The 15,421-nt window shown below is 37.8% G+C and overlaps 1 protein-coding gene across 3 annotated transcripts in view; it reads right to left on the reverse strand.

The window, feature by feature from the left end:
• npas2 (neuronal PAS domain protein 2) overlaps positions 1 to 15,266 on the reverse strand; it is a 66,481-nt gene extending 51,215 nt beyond the window's left edge. For 2 of the 3 annotated variants that reach the window (XM_089130455.1, XM_039658938.2), the window contains exon 1: positions 15,055 to 15,266. The gene's annotated coding sequence lies outside the window, so the exon portion shown is untranslated. The remainder of the gene's footprint in view (positions 1 to 15,054) is intronic. The other variant, XM_039658939.2, reaches the window with a different exon arrangement.
• Between the last annotated feature and the right edge of the window lie 155 nt (positions 15,267 to 15,421).

Raw genomic sequence — 15,421 nt, forward strand, 5'->3', positions numbered from 1 at the left:
AACCAGTCTGGCCATTCTCCTCTGACCTCTGGCATCAACAAGGCATTTCCGCCCACAGAACTGCCGCTCACTGGATGTTTTTTCTTTTTCGGACCATTCTCTGTAAACCCTAGAGATGGTTGTGCGTGAAAATCCCAGTAGATTAGCAGTTTCTGAAATACTCAGACCAGCCCTTCTGGCACCAACAATCATGCCACGTTCAAAGTCACTCAAATCACCTTTCTTCCCCATACTGATGCTCGGTTTGAACTGCAGGAGATTGTCTTGACCATGTCTACATGCCTAAATGCACTGAGTTGCCGCCATGTGATTGGCTGCTTAGAAATTAAGTGTTAACGAGCAGTTGGACAGGTGTACCTAATAAAGTGGCCGGTGAGTGTATATTTTTTGCAGGGTAGTTGATTATCATTATGATATAACTAATGAAAAATGTAAAATTGCTTAATTCATTTGTCTGAATTAAAGTGATCTAAACATATATGTTGCCATGACATTTGAACAAATCAAGTTAATGAAAAGGATTTCAGGCGAGCTTTTCAATTTACAAATAAGTCTGATAGAATAAATGGTATGCAAATTTGGCGTGCTGTCTTAGGAGAGGGCTCCGGGCTCGGTATTCGGCCCGAACCCAGAGTACTCCTCCCGTATTCCTGGCAGCGTAAGGAACAAGCCAAGAGTGACGAGTCAGGGTGGTAGAGGGATGCTGAAAAACTGCGGAGGAATAGGTCGACGAGTGAATATACGCTTCCTCTCATGCTGATTGGATAGACATGATGATTGTTGATGACAAGTTGATTGGATTGTTTATTATCAACTAGACTGTTCGTGTAATATCGGGCTAGAATGTTTGTTAATTTACAAATTTCTCCAAAATCTGAAGTTTTCGATCACTAGTTTGATATGTTCACCTACAGCCGATTAATGATTGTTGCGATCAAATTTTACCTCAGACGAAATTCTTGCAGCATCAGATGACGCAATTCTTGAGCAAACAACAAACCACCATTTGCTCCACGCATATCGTCTTTGTTTTTAGTTTTTTCCATTTTTCTTTTCAAGACAAGTCATGATCAAAATTAACGCTAGATATTGTTTTTATTTGCTAGCCACCATTTCTATCTCACATGTAATTGCGGCTCAGTCACCGAATATGTCATGAATTGATGTACAACTCCAAACAAGTCTTGTGTGCATCTGAAAATTGTGTGCACTGTAAATCGTAGAGTGTGTACCCGGCTTTTAAACCTTCAAAATTAATTGCTTTGCATTAGCATTAGAGATCAATTGCATGCAATTCATAATATGCAGATTTCTTGTTTCAGTCAGTAGGCATGAGTTTAACCTCTCCGTTTCTATTGTTGACTTACACAAGATTGTGTAGGATAGGTCAGCTGGAGTAAAGCAGCAATTTTCTTCAATCTCAGCGCACAGGAAACTCTTGTAGACGTTTAAAACCCCACAGCCAGAAATGCCTCGATACTGTATGAACATTTTCACAGAAGGCCATCTTACTCTTTGAGCTGAGATAATTGCTGCTCTCTCTTCCTCTATTCACATGTGCTTCATGCTTCAGTCTATCCATCCATCTCTTTCTATTTAGTCACTGAGCACTGTCATCATAACATATGGGCTGTTCTGGGCTTTGGCCCTTTATGCTTGTGTGTCATTGTGTGTTGCAATTACTCACATATGCATATCTCCTTTGTGGCTGTTTTAATCCCACATTGTTCTTTTATAATTGTAATTATCTTAATGTGATCTGACCCAGCTAAATGAAAAAGCTAATCATCACACATTACATCAAGTAAAAGGGGCTGTTCATAAGTGTGTGTGTGTGTGTGTGTGTGTGTGTGTGTTCTCTCAATACTCTCAAGAGTCATTAAAAGGATGCAGTGTTCCACCTCTCCCTTTCAGTGTTTATGAGTGGAAAAGAGAATAAAGAGAGGCAGACAGAAAAAGAGAAAAAGCTAATCATCACACATTAGATCAAGTAAAAGTGTCTGTTCATAAGCATGTGTGTGTGTGTGTGTGTTCTCAATACTATCAAGAGTCATTAAAAGGATGCAGTGTTCCTCCTCTCCCTTTCTGTGTTTATGTGTGGAAAGAGACTAAAGAGAGAAAGAAAGAAAAAGAGAGAGTGGGGGGGTCTACAGAGTTAAGAGGGAAGAACACAAACTAATTAAGGGAAGAGAGACTATAATTAAAATGGCCTGTTTTTAATTTAACAGTGAGCTACTTTATATCAAACAGAACAGTGATCACTTAATTATACAGGCAACATCTGAGAGAGAGAGAGAGAGAGAGAGAGAGAGAGAGAGAGAGAGAGAGAGAGAGAAAATATGGGAGGGTGGGTTTAGTAAGATGTTGACTGTTTTCGGCAGTGAATTCTATTCGTTAAAGAGAAAAACTGATCAACCATATTTTTTTTTATAACTAAAAAATTAATTCTTTACATTAAATATTTTAGTATGGAAGCCCTAAGAAGCTCAGCATTGCTTCATTTTAATATATAAATAATAATAATAATAATAATAAAACCTTCAGTTGACCACATACTGTACAAAATGTAAAAACTTGATCCAGCTGTGAACAAATGGCTCTATAGCTCTTAATTTCCATCTTAGGAATCCTGCTGTCTTATCACTGTTAAATAATCAAGTAATAATTAATAAAGTAGCTGAGCTTAACCAGAACATATTTCTGAAAGCTTGATACATTTTTTTTTCTAGAAATATTCCTTTATTTACAATCCAGTCATATTAGTTTTTCTATTCAGCATAATGGGGAAAAAAAGTTTATTCAATGACTTAAAGGGATACTCCACTTTGTTTGAAATAGGCTGATTTTACAACTCCCCCAGAGTTAAAACAGTTGAGTTTTACCGTTTTCGAATCCATTCAGCCGATTGTCTGATATTTAGAAGAATATCAGTAACAAGACAGTATCTGGTCTCATTGACTTCCATACAGTAGGAAAAAAATATACTATGATACCCAAACCATGAACAGAACAACCCATCGAAATCCAACGAAGACAGATGAGGAAAACACTTAGGGTACGTTTACACAATGCAATAACATGCTTAAAAAAATGAGAAATTTTTCGTTTGACCTTTCGGTGTACAGACAACTCCAATGTCAATACGATCCCCATTCACATGGATCTGCGAAAACGGCTAACAACTCTGTATTTTGCTGCGAGGTCATTAGATGACGGTGAAAAACTATAGACTGAACACGTATACGCATGTGCATGATGTCATCATCTTCACAGATTTGCGCACGGAGACCGTTTTGAAAAACTTTGAAACCCATTTTTGCATTTTTCAGGCACCCAAAACGTAGTTGTCGTGAAAAACAAACGGCCAAAACACAAAAAGTTTTAAGTTTCTTGTTGAAAACGGTGTCGTGTAAACACCCCCTTAAATACACAGACCCAACCAATCAATCAATGAAATGAATCACAGGTGCAAACACAATCAAACAATGAAACAGATGAAAACTGAACTAAGACATGAGCATGAGCAAAAACTAAAGCAAACACAGATAAACCCTGACAAATAGCTTTTACTTGTCTTGTAAAAGGCTAACAAGTGGCTAAATGAGACTAAAGATTGTCAGGGACATATAAAGTAAACGTCATCATCAGCCGAACAGGTGAACTCATCTACTCACAAGTCCACTTTCACAGCCACGTTGAGTTTATAGTCACACTCTTGCAAACTATATAACACAATCTTTTTTATATGGTCTCATACTTTTGGACCCCGCTATACACGCACACATCCAGATAACGCTATATTTGAACACATTTTGTAATGTTGCCAGAGGGACATTTTGAAATTTAACCTGATTTGATTGCTAGGTCCACTCCTGAACTACTGGTCCCATAATTCAATTCAGCGTTGGTAATAAAGACAGTTGCAGCTGCAGGCATTGCTTTTGCAGGTTTGCAAATTAAATTTTTTCCAGGATTGAGGTTATCTTTCAACCTGTTCCACATCCAAAAGCAGCAAGCTCTGCTTTTTCTATAATTGTCCATTTAATAACCTACCAAACCATTTTAATATTTAATATATGATACAGGCTGTATTCATTTATCAAACTTGTATTTAAAAGCCCCATTGGCTAAAGCTCTGATGTCTTTAGTGTAATGACTGTTGTGGTCCCCTCTCATTAGTCTATACTTAAAGAACCATCAATCTCTCCCGTGAGCACCAACATCGCATAAATAATTGACTTGTATATTCAAAACTTTCATTAGATTTCATTAATATTAACCACTCAAACAATCCCCACAGCCCTGCAAAACACATCGAGAAAGCGAGAGCGAAACAGTGAGAGAGAGTCACAGAGACATGAGAGAAAGTTTGTAACTCCATGGAACGAGCGATACAATGATTAGTGACGCTGGCACACATACGAAATACACTCAAATCACACACCCACATGCTGTTAGATAATAAATGTTTTGCATAAAATCAACAAAGACTTGTACTTGTAGAGAACATTATGACATCAGCATGACATCATGATCCCACATGAGTACACGAGGTGACATTTGCTTATGCGTTTCATTTTTGGGATATCTGTAAGATGACACATAGGACCTAAGGCTGTTCCTGGCCTTTTAGCAAACAGGAAAACAAACAAAACAACAGTCAAAGTGAGTCATGGGCTAAATCATTGGTCAGTAGATGCACAGTGCAATCTTAAACTGAACCGAAGAGAGAGAAAAAATTACACCCACACCAATAAACTCAAATCCCCCTTTAAATTTCTGTGTAGGCAAACATTTGCATAAGGCTCCTTGGAAATAGAAACACTGGAAATAACAGAAAATAATTATATATGCCAGCTAATATTAGAAAATAGTCAGTTACACAAACCACAAATCCAAAGTTCACATCTGAATCTCTACTGGATCCACACCCAAGCTGGCTGAACACAGATTGAAAGAGCAAACTGGCAGATATCCCATAATGCATCACTTTATCCACAGCAAGCTCTAACTAACACACAGATAAAGGTTAACATTCACACAAACATGAAATACAGCTGTAAAAGTTAGCAAGTGCTATTTTTTTTTTATTTCAGAGCACCATTCATTTATACAAATTATTTAAGATTATTTTCATTTTCTTACTATTTTATAGATTATTACTCTACATAAGTTTTGTTGTGGTACTTTTTTTTTATTTCAGAGCACCATTCATTTATACAAATTATTTAACATTATTTTCAATTTCTTACTATTTTATAGATTATTGCTCTACATAAGTTTTGTTCTATGTAAATTCTGTTAAGTCTATAAAAATATGTTCTACTTAAATTCTGCTGATTTATCTCAAGATCATATGATCCTGTGTCAATAATGTTTTGCAGACGTTGCCATCTTTTCTTTTTGGTATCGGTTGTATACATTCTAACAAATTTTCTGTATGTAAAGAAAAAAAATTGGGAAGAACAATGTAAAGGATACTTCACATCTTTTATTTTAAAATAAAATAAAAATATTACAAAAGAAAATAATGCATTTATTATATCAGTGTGTGTGTGTGTGTAGCCAATTATTGGCAGGGCAAGAAAAATTGTCCAGCAGAAAAAAAATCCAGTAAAGCTACAGGTTTTCCAGGTCAGGAAGACATTTTTCAAACCACAATTGAAAGTTCTAAGTTTTTTCATGAGTCAGTCATAAAATTGAACATAAAAAAAGCCTGGCCAATGCTACACAACCAGCACCCCACCAAACAGATGACCTGTAATGGAATTAAGCCCAGCATGGACAGTAATAGTTTTAACCTGAACACACTCTGATGTATTAAGCAGTGGTAAGAATAGGACTAACCTAGAAACCTGGATAAATAAACACTCATGCTTACAGAACAAGACCCCACTCAAGCCCATGAAAATGCATGGATTAAAAAAGGTCAACCTAAAAATAGGGAATTTTTTGTATTGATAATATAAATTTTGAGTACATGGAATGGAACTCTGAATATACAATTCATGTTCAAAAAAATGAAAAAACATTATGCACTATTCTCAAAGGAATTTACATTTATTCATTTAGCTGACGCTTTTATCCAAAGCAACTTTACAATTGCTATATATGTCAGAGGTCGCATGGCTCTGGAGCAACTAGGGGTTAGGCCGTGTGTCCACCAAAGCGTTTTTCCACGCGCCTGGCGTATGTTTTCTAATCTATATATTCAGACTTTCCTTTTAAATATTCTCAGATTTCATTTCATATATTCTGAATTTTAAAGCTGCAGTCCATTTTTTGGGTTTAAAATTATCCAAAATTTTAAACCCAAAAAAACAGAGCTTGATTCAAAGTGGTAAGCTGGTAATAATGTTTTTAATTCCAGTGGTACTGGTGGATTTCTGTGGGAGATTCAAGTATGTCTTAAGTCATCACGTCACATCTGTACACATAAAGGAGTCTCGGCTAGTAGGCTGTATTGCATTTGAGGATGCTGGAGGTGGGGAGTTATAGCCTTTTCTCACAGCACTTGATATAATTAAACTTATTAATTTGATGACGGATCCAGAAAGGTTCAAACGACAATCACCAGTGACAACAGATTCACCCGCTGTAAAACGCAGGACTTCGAAGTGACTACAGAAAAAAAGAGATACTGCAACCGGACTCAAGGATAATATCGGAAGAACATTACATGCAGTCACGCAATGCTGATGTTGTTAACATTAACAATTTGAGAACGAAGTATAATTTGCACAGTTTAGCGTGATATAAAAAACAATTGTTAGATTTAATCAGCGTGATTTACTGCAATGTCAGAACCAGAACAAAAGTGTATTTTACTCACTTGCTCAGATGACATTTTCGGGTGAAAATTATTATGTTGCTCATATTTCCAAAAAGAATAATCTGTGATTCTGAATGCCAGTATCCACACCGGTGCGGTGACTGACCGCTTCACACTCTCCTCGAACATTGTGTTCATCCACGCTGTGCCGTGTCGAGGGTGTTGAAGTACAACTCACGTAAAGTTGATAATTCTGCGAACGACTGCGATTGCAGATTTCGAACAGAGATGGCGACAAAGAGGAAAAATTGTGTACTGCAGCTTTTGAAAATATTCAGACTTAATTCCGTTTTCACAATCTCATTCCAAGATAGATAAGATAGATTAGATATAAAATAGATTAGACAGATTAGATGGATACATAACTTAATCACAGCTGGAGATCGGTCTGCTTAAATGGGTCATATTTTTATCATTCCTTTTTTCCACTTACAATCCTATTAAAGTTTTTTGTTTTGTTTTTTGTGACACCTTCCACCCTGTCCCCAAGTCAGTTCAATTTCAGAAAAATGGTTCTTTTGGTCTGAGAGGATACTTAGACAAAGCACATCTCAAAACATCACAGAACATTTGATCCTCATGATATGATCCCCTTAAGGCTTCCTGTTTGCCTCCAGCCGACCTCACACTGCATCACGATTTCTCATAACACAATGTTTTATATCAAGGTTTACCAAAAGTATCTTATGCTCAAACAAACCCACACATGCACAATATCAAACACACTTGTATCTAAAGAAGGGAAACGTACAAAAAAAGCAGAGGGAACTGTATTTGCTCCTTAATCCCAAAAGAAAAAGAAAAACTTAGGCTGGGGGAAATAGAAAGAAAAAGAGACCTAGAGGAAAAGAGAAAGAGAGTGCACTGAGGAGAGAGGAGGGATATGGGGAGAGAGGCATTTGAGCACAGAATGACGTCTGTACGAGCAGTTACATAATCATGCGCTGAACATTGCGTATGTCACCATTAGAAGGTTACAGAGAGCAACATGAATACCAGACATTCTCTCTACAGTCATGTGCAGCATACTTCCACTCCCTTAACGTACTCATGAAGCACAGCTGCTCCTGCCCTGCGCGACCTTCTACGGCCATTAAATCCGTACTCAGGGAGACTTATCTTCCCCGACACCAGTCCACACATCCTCAAAGTGCTCTGAGTGGAAATCTCTGTCAGCGCTGCTTCTTGTCTGGTCCACATTTACTCCCTTCAAACTTGTATGTCATGGTTTTCTCCATCAAACACAAATAGAGATGTTAGAATGTTTACACAGCTCTTTTACATACAAAGAAAGTAAAGTCAAGGACAAAAAACAACCAGAACTAGTGTTCAAAAGTGTGGGATCAGTTAAATGAACATTCATATTATTATAGAAGTAATAATATGACGCCGTTAGAAGGCCTTCGCTTCGACAGGGTGGAGTGGGCCTATCTCCTCTTCTGCCTGAGACCGTTTGGTTTTAATACTAACTTAATGTCATGGGTCAGTTTGCTCTACTCCTATCCTTACACCTCAGTGTGCCCAAACAACTAAAGTTCTACTCCGTTTACACTCCACGACAGGGGTGGCCGCTATCCCCCGTTATTGTAAGACAAGTTTCGTTATCTGCCGATGATCTGCTTTTCTATGCAAGTGGCCCCTTGGCAAGCATCCCACATATCCTGACTTTGTTGAATTCTTTCGGTCGTCTGTCGGAATAGAAGCTAAATATTTCTAAAAGCGAATACTTCCCAATCAACCAATTAGCTGTAGCCATATTGCCATCAACTATACCCTTTAAAATAGCCAATCCTTGCAAAGTGCGAACCAGTCCATTCTCATCCCAAGATGTCATCTAACTGATGCTTTTGACCATACGTCAACATCTGACGTTTTAGGGCACCCTTTAACGTCAGTTAGATGTAGTAATCAGGAGTAATCGCTACTAAAAATTCAGCTTTGCAATAATAGGAATAAATTACATTCATATGAATCACTAAATAAATACACATATACGAAGTTTCCTGTTTTTAGTACATCATTGATGTGTAAACGCAAGTAACGAACAGGCAGACACCGACTCTGAGAGGCTTCAGAGAGAGAGAGAGCATTGTTTACTATTGTATTATACTTGTAGCTTTTGTTAAATTGCTGCTTATACTTTTTAATTTATATGTAAACAGTTTAAATATTCCGAAAATTTGCTAAAAACGATGGAGCAGACGATGACATATACATACAGTCTACCTCATAACAGTTCTGCACACACTCCATATTTTAAATATTCCAAGATTGCTAACAATATTAGTGTAGTATTCTCATTTATGGTTAGTTCGGCAGTATTCAGCAGATATTCCCCTCACAACAGCACAAAAAACTGCCATGCTCAGGGCCTCGTGCCTGCCTTTTGACAAAGGTTAGCATTTACTAATAGGAATGAAAGAGTTTGATGATGTAAATGAGAGTGAAGATCAAAGAAAGGAAATGTAAGTGATGCCTCAAAGTGTTTGTGAAGCATGAATAGAGGAATAGATTAGATTGACTTACTGATTAAAGTGAGAGGACGGACAGAGCACTGAAGAAAAGAAATGGAATGAGAAGGGAAAAGGCACATGACATTTCTTTGGAGTATTAGAAAGAATATTTGTGTAAAATACAGCAATATTCAAAAAAGGAAGATGAAGAGCCCAGTGTTTAACTGTGTTGTGGTTGTGACAGTATAGTATATAAAAAAAAAAAAATCCATCCAAAACAGTACTGCCCTCAAACTATGTCACAGCCTTGAGCAGATATCATTTACATGGAATATATCTGCCAAAACTTATACAACCTGGTGACCTCCGGGCACAGAACAGCCTTGAGTTCAAGAAACATGGCTGGGAAACCATACATATGACATATGCTCCTAATTACAGAAAAAACCCTACATAACAACAAATGTTCAAGATAGTGGTTTTCTATGCTTTATGTCAAATGTCACATCTCATCGCATCTGCTCGTCGGAGAAAGTGTTAATAGCGGTATGAACTGTCGGCCATATCTATGGACTTTCTCTAGTCTAACCTATAGCTAGTTATTTTTTTATTGTTGGTGTGTGATGGAGAGACCTTGAAGTCTTCCATCACTGTTTTTAACGCGTTCTTACTGTTTCTATGCATTTTATAATATTTATGTGGGGTTTGCTAATTTACTTTTCCTTTATTACTGAGTGGGAGTGGCCTTAAACTATCTATTTAGACCGGACAGATTATGATTTGAGAGAATATAAACATGCTTATTGTAGAGCTGCTTGAGCACACTGAAACTCTGGCCTCAATAGACCTTATTCAAAGCATGTTTTCAATGGCATTTTGGCAATTTATTTTCCACAGCTCATGTTGTCATTTTTTGACTCCATAAATTTCATGGAAATATATTTTTGCAGTGTTTCGTCAGCAGAACAATCCAAAAACACCTTAAATATAACAGTACAACCCCACTAATGAATGTCTAACCCTCACAGCCTCGCTTTCATTCCCGTTATAAACCAAAAACAAAAAACAAACAAAAAAACACCTGAACTGAAAGCAATGCAACCTGTTTGACAGAATACAGAAGTTTGTTGCACTTGAGCATTAACCCCAATGTCACTACCAACAATCTTACACACTGTAAACTTAGATCAAAGGCCTTCACTGCACTCTCTCTCACTTCACCAGTCATCTAGCCAATGACTTTTACAATCTGTTTACAGGGTACAGTTTAACTATAAATCCACCTTGTACAGATACGAGGAGGCTTACCAAACTGAAAAGTCATCACAAGTGCCACTAGGGGGCAAATTGAGATTGTTGTCATTTACACATCATGAATAACAGTGATACAACTATTCAAGACATTTAATAATTAATGCATTTCCTGGAAATCACACTTTGATGTCATGCTCTAGCTGTCTAGCAGACTTTTTTTGTCCACCAAACCTTGACCTAAAATATGTAGGCGTGCTTGAAGCCTGTAGCCCTGAGATATCAAGTTAATATTTCAATAATTCACATGTTCATGGTTCCATACTGGTGACATGACATGCAGGTAAATAAATACAATATTTCATGTTTTTTTTAGTAAGCAAATTATTTGGATTGTTTTTCATTAAAAGTATTTATTATAATTTACATTTTTATGATTTAATAAGTAGCTTTTCATAAGCTCACAAAATAATTTGTGTTCAGGAGAATGAAATGCATACAGGTTTAGAATGACATCTTTGAGTGAACTCTCTCTAATATTAACCATTGTCTCTTTTAAAACAAGCCACAGCTAAAGTGTCAGGCTCATTTATTAACATTAGTTAATGTATTAACTAACATAACAATGAGCAATACATTTGTTACTGCATTTACTGATCTTTGTCAATGCTAATAAAAATCCAGCTGTTCATTGATTGTTCGTGTTAGTTACAGTGCATTATAATGAAAACAAATATAACATATGGTTTTTAATAATGTATTAGTAAATGTTAAAATGACCATTAACTAAGATAATCTTAGTTAATGGTCATTTTAACATAGGTACCGATTATGTTTTATACAAGCACCAGGCTTCTCGTTCTGCATTTATACAGGTGTTTTCCCCATAATATTTTCTTTCTTGTTTACTTTTTCTCTCCATTCTTTTAACCATTCTCTATCTTGCTGAGTGTTGTATTTCTATTTTTATCAGTCAGCTCAGTTTTTCAGTTTCATGCTCTGCTCTGAAGGCTGTAGATCTGACAGGATTTGAACATTCACCACTGCTCTGGGCTCTTAAAGGGCCGGCGCTTCCCTTAACGTGCTCGGGCACAGCAGCAGCGGCTCACTGCCATTTCTGCCTGCCAAGTCACAACGACATGCTTGCTTGCGTGCTGGGGCGAAGCTTGCAGGCCATGCCCCAGTAACCCAGTTTCCCCAGTGCGAAAGCTCCGTAACAGCCCAGCAGTGGCCACTGTGTCATCTGTTACCTAACACACACTTACACCGGAAGGGATGTACATGTCATATGCCCTCAGCACCCACCACACCAAATTTGCGCTGAAGTTTTCATTTTTAGTCTATTTGTGAGTCAGTGTATCTTCTAATGGGAACCTTTATTCAGAACCATTTAACATACAGAGCAGAACAGGGCACTTCTAACTGCCCACACAGCACAACAGATATAAAAAAACTGAACAAGGAAAATGAGTTAACAGAACATGAAAGAGATAAAGCGAGCACTGAAGCCATTCAAAATAGACCTATATTACTCTGATGAGGTAACAATGGCTTAATCAGTGAATGGAAACCTCAAGATGAGCCAATCAAGAGTCAGAAAAGAACTAAGTTTTGGGAAAAAGGAGAATCACAGAGGCTTTATTCGAAATTGCCCCTTATACCCTTGTTCACTATTCCCTACATTACTCCACTAATAATTAAAGTCCACTGAACGAAAACAAGAGAACGAATATGGACAATGAGTGCTCTGGAAGTGGTGCGAACACCATGCAGACAGTGGATGGGTATTTTGCCCACTATGTTTAGGACATCTGTCCCCTAAAATAGTGCACTGTATAAGGTTATAGGACTGCAAATAACATCCTTTTATTGATCTTGCCCATTAATCAATTTACTAGCATACATCTAACGGTCAAGTTTAATGTGAGCCACATCAAAGTGTATCTAAATTAGCATGTATCTAAATTAGCATATCACTTCATTATATCAAGGGACCACTGGTTGATGATCGGCGCATTACATGTCTAATTCCTAACTTCATTAGCAATGAAAAGCTGATTCACAATCTTTCTTTCAATCTCCCATCCCTACACACTCACAACAGACAGATCAAATAAACAGTCGTGATGCACTAAAATAAATAAAGTGTATATTTATTCTCATTAAAAAAAAGTGAGAAGTATTTTGCACTTTGCACACGTACTCAGAATTCATGTTGCTCTCTTTGAACAAGGCATAATAATGAAGAAGAAACCCAAATCAATAGTCAAATATTCCATAAGACACTCTCTGAAGACGTCTTCTACAACAAAGTAGAAATATTTTTAATGGGGTATGGTGGATTTATAAATGATAAATCTGTGCACATTATTATTTCTTTCTTAAAGTTTATGTGCCTTCACAACCTTTGATCATCATATCTTTCCCTCCCTTTTGCTCAGCAACATCTCTTCTCTTCATGTTTGTAAGGGCAGACAAACTGCTTTACATCAAATAATTCCTGATGTACAAAATCAAGTAAAGCCCTATTTCTTCTTGTTCAAGAAGGACCAGGATTGAGAGTTTAAAATTAAATGTTTCAAAGTTTTGAAACCAGCCGCACTGGTTCCCATAATGGGACATCTGATGGATCTGATACTCTTGTTCAAGGGAGATCTGAATCTGCCTATATCACATGCTTGTTTCATTCCGTCACCTGCTTGCAAAAACACTGCTCAAAAAAGCTCTTGGATCAATAAGCACCACATTTGTCAAATAAGTGCTCTGTGTGCAGAAGGCCAATTAGTTTTGAATTCGACCCATGTGACCATATTTCCCATTCCCCAAGCACATTGTAAACCAATTACGGTAACAAGTTCCACTGAACTCTATTGAGACTATAGTTGGCTTTGGGAAACGCACCCCTGTATGATGTGAAGAGCACCCATGGAGTGCCAGAACATCCATCTATCAGTGGAGAGGATACAGAGTGAATATAGTTATACCAGTAGTTAGGCAGCCAATTAATGTGCAAATCTGGACAGCATACAAACTAAGTTTACACCCCCTCTCTTTTTTAAGAAAGTCCAAATTAATCTTTATGACCACAAAAAAACATAACTTTATTTTAACATTTCATCTCATCTGAAGAATATTGCCTTTTTACAGAATAATGTCGCCATCACTAAATTAGGACAGAGTGCAGGGTGAGCACCATCTGCTGGCCTCACTAATAGGCCTACCTGCCTTAGTTTCCCTATTCATTTCTAAAAAGGGGAGGGGGGGGGGTTAAAATTCTAGCTCTAACAGAGGCCTACAGAAATATGTCTGAGACTTACATTGTTTTTCAATGCTGTACAACTGAGGGGAATGCTAAAATCAACTGATTAGAACAATTAAGATGATTTGCAATGCAACAGCTGTTCAAGTGTGAACCCTACCTTCCGTTCCCACACTTTATTAAACCCTTTTGTTCGTGGTTTATTTTGACGACTCGTCACTTGAGATTCGCAACCACAGAACAAAAAATTAAAACAATTAGATTGAGGACTGACAGCTGTTCTCATGCTCTGCCAAGCATATATGTGGCTCATGCGCGTCATGGAGAAGCCGCGCGCGATGTATACAACTCTCGACGTATCAAACTACAGACAGCAAAGCCCTCATATCACAATACAACAAGTCACCACTAGTTCAAAAAAAAAAAATATATGACTTGTAACTATTTGTTAACTTTCTCCAGAACAAGCAACACCAACAAATTAACAACACACGAAATGAGCAAATAGGAGAGATCAAATGGCATTTTAGAGCAACAATTAGGAATAAATCACCAGAGAGTTTAAATGAGAAAAAACTGAACGAGTAACAGCTGACACATCGTCAGCAGAGAACTTTTTATTCCCCTCAACGAAATCCAGGGCATGACGTCACTGCCACCGGCTCATGATTCTCAAGTCATGTGTTACATAACTTGCAATCTTTTCATAAGTGCTTTTATTTTAAGGGGTTATTACTTCAAATTCTCAATTGGCATATCAGCATTGTTTCACCAAAGCTTTTTATGACTTCAGTCCATAAGAAGCGGTAAAAGAAAACATGCTACTATAGACTAGATGTTACCCTGCTGTTCCTCTTGACCTCCATTAAAAACACACAGAGAGACGTCACCTCGGTCTGTCAATGAATGAATAGCTATATGCAGACTAGCGGAGAGCATAATCTGCCCTCCATCTGACAGATATAGATATCACAGTAACTATCTTCATTCCTGGAATATGTCATTTCAAGTGTACATGAACAAAGTACAGATCTGTCCTAATCAATTAAGAAACAACGTCATTTCATCATCACATCACTTTCTTATAACAAGAAAGTATTTACTCAATTCTCGCTTTCAAAACACTCACGTCCTATTGCAACTTTAACTGAACGCTAAAAATGTCCATGACACTAGGCACCGGGCGCCTTTAACACAATGACACACTTCTTGTGTGCTCTAATTTCAAACTAAACCAAGCAACAACCAGCTGTACTCACCTAATCAGAGGCAGCAATGAGAACCCGACTTCAACAGAAAAGTTGCTAGGAATCTCCAGCGACGAGACACTCCAAGAGGGTTTTTTGCCTTTCTTGCTGTACACATGAAATAGAGTTACATAACCGGCACCGTTTCTGTGGGCAATGAGTGACTTCCAGAGCGCTTTTTTCATTCACTGATGTTCATTTTCCAACGCACACACCTCACGCTTGCGTCATCAGCCCTCGTCACACCTAAAAAGGAGCGAATGGGCGTGTCCGGACCGGATTCGCCAGAGTCGGCGGAGGGGAGCGCGCACACCCACCACAGCGCGTGCCCGCCCGTCCGCCCGGTCTTTCTCTCTCTCTCTCTCTCTCTCTCTCTCTC

Source organism: Pimephales promelas, chromosome 4 (assembly GCF_988280905.1).
Source record: "Pimephales promelas chromosome 4, fPimPro1.hap1.1, whole genome shotgun sequence".
Classification (NCBI taxonomy): domain Eukaryota; kingdom Metazoa; phylum Chordata; class Actinopteri; order Cypriniformes; family Leuciscidae; genus Pimephales; species Pimephales promelas.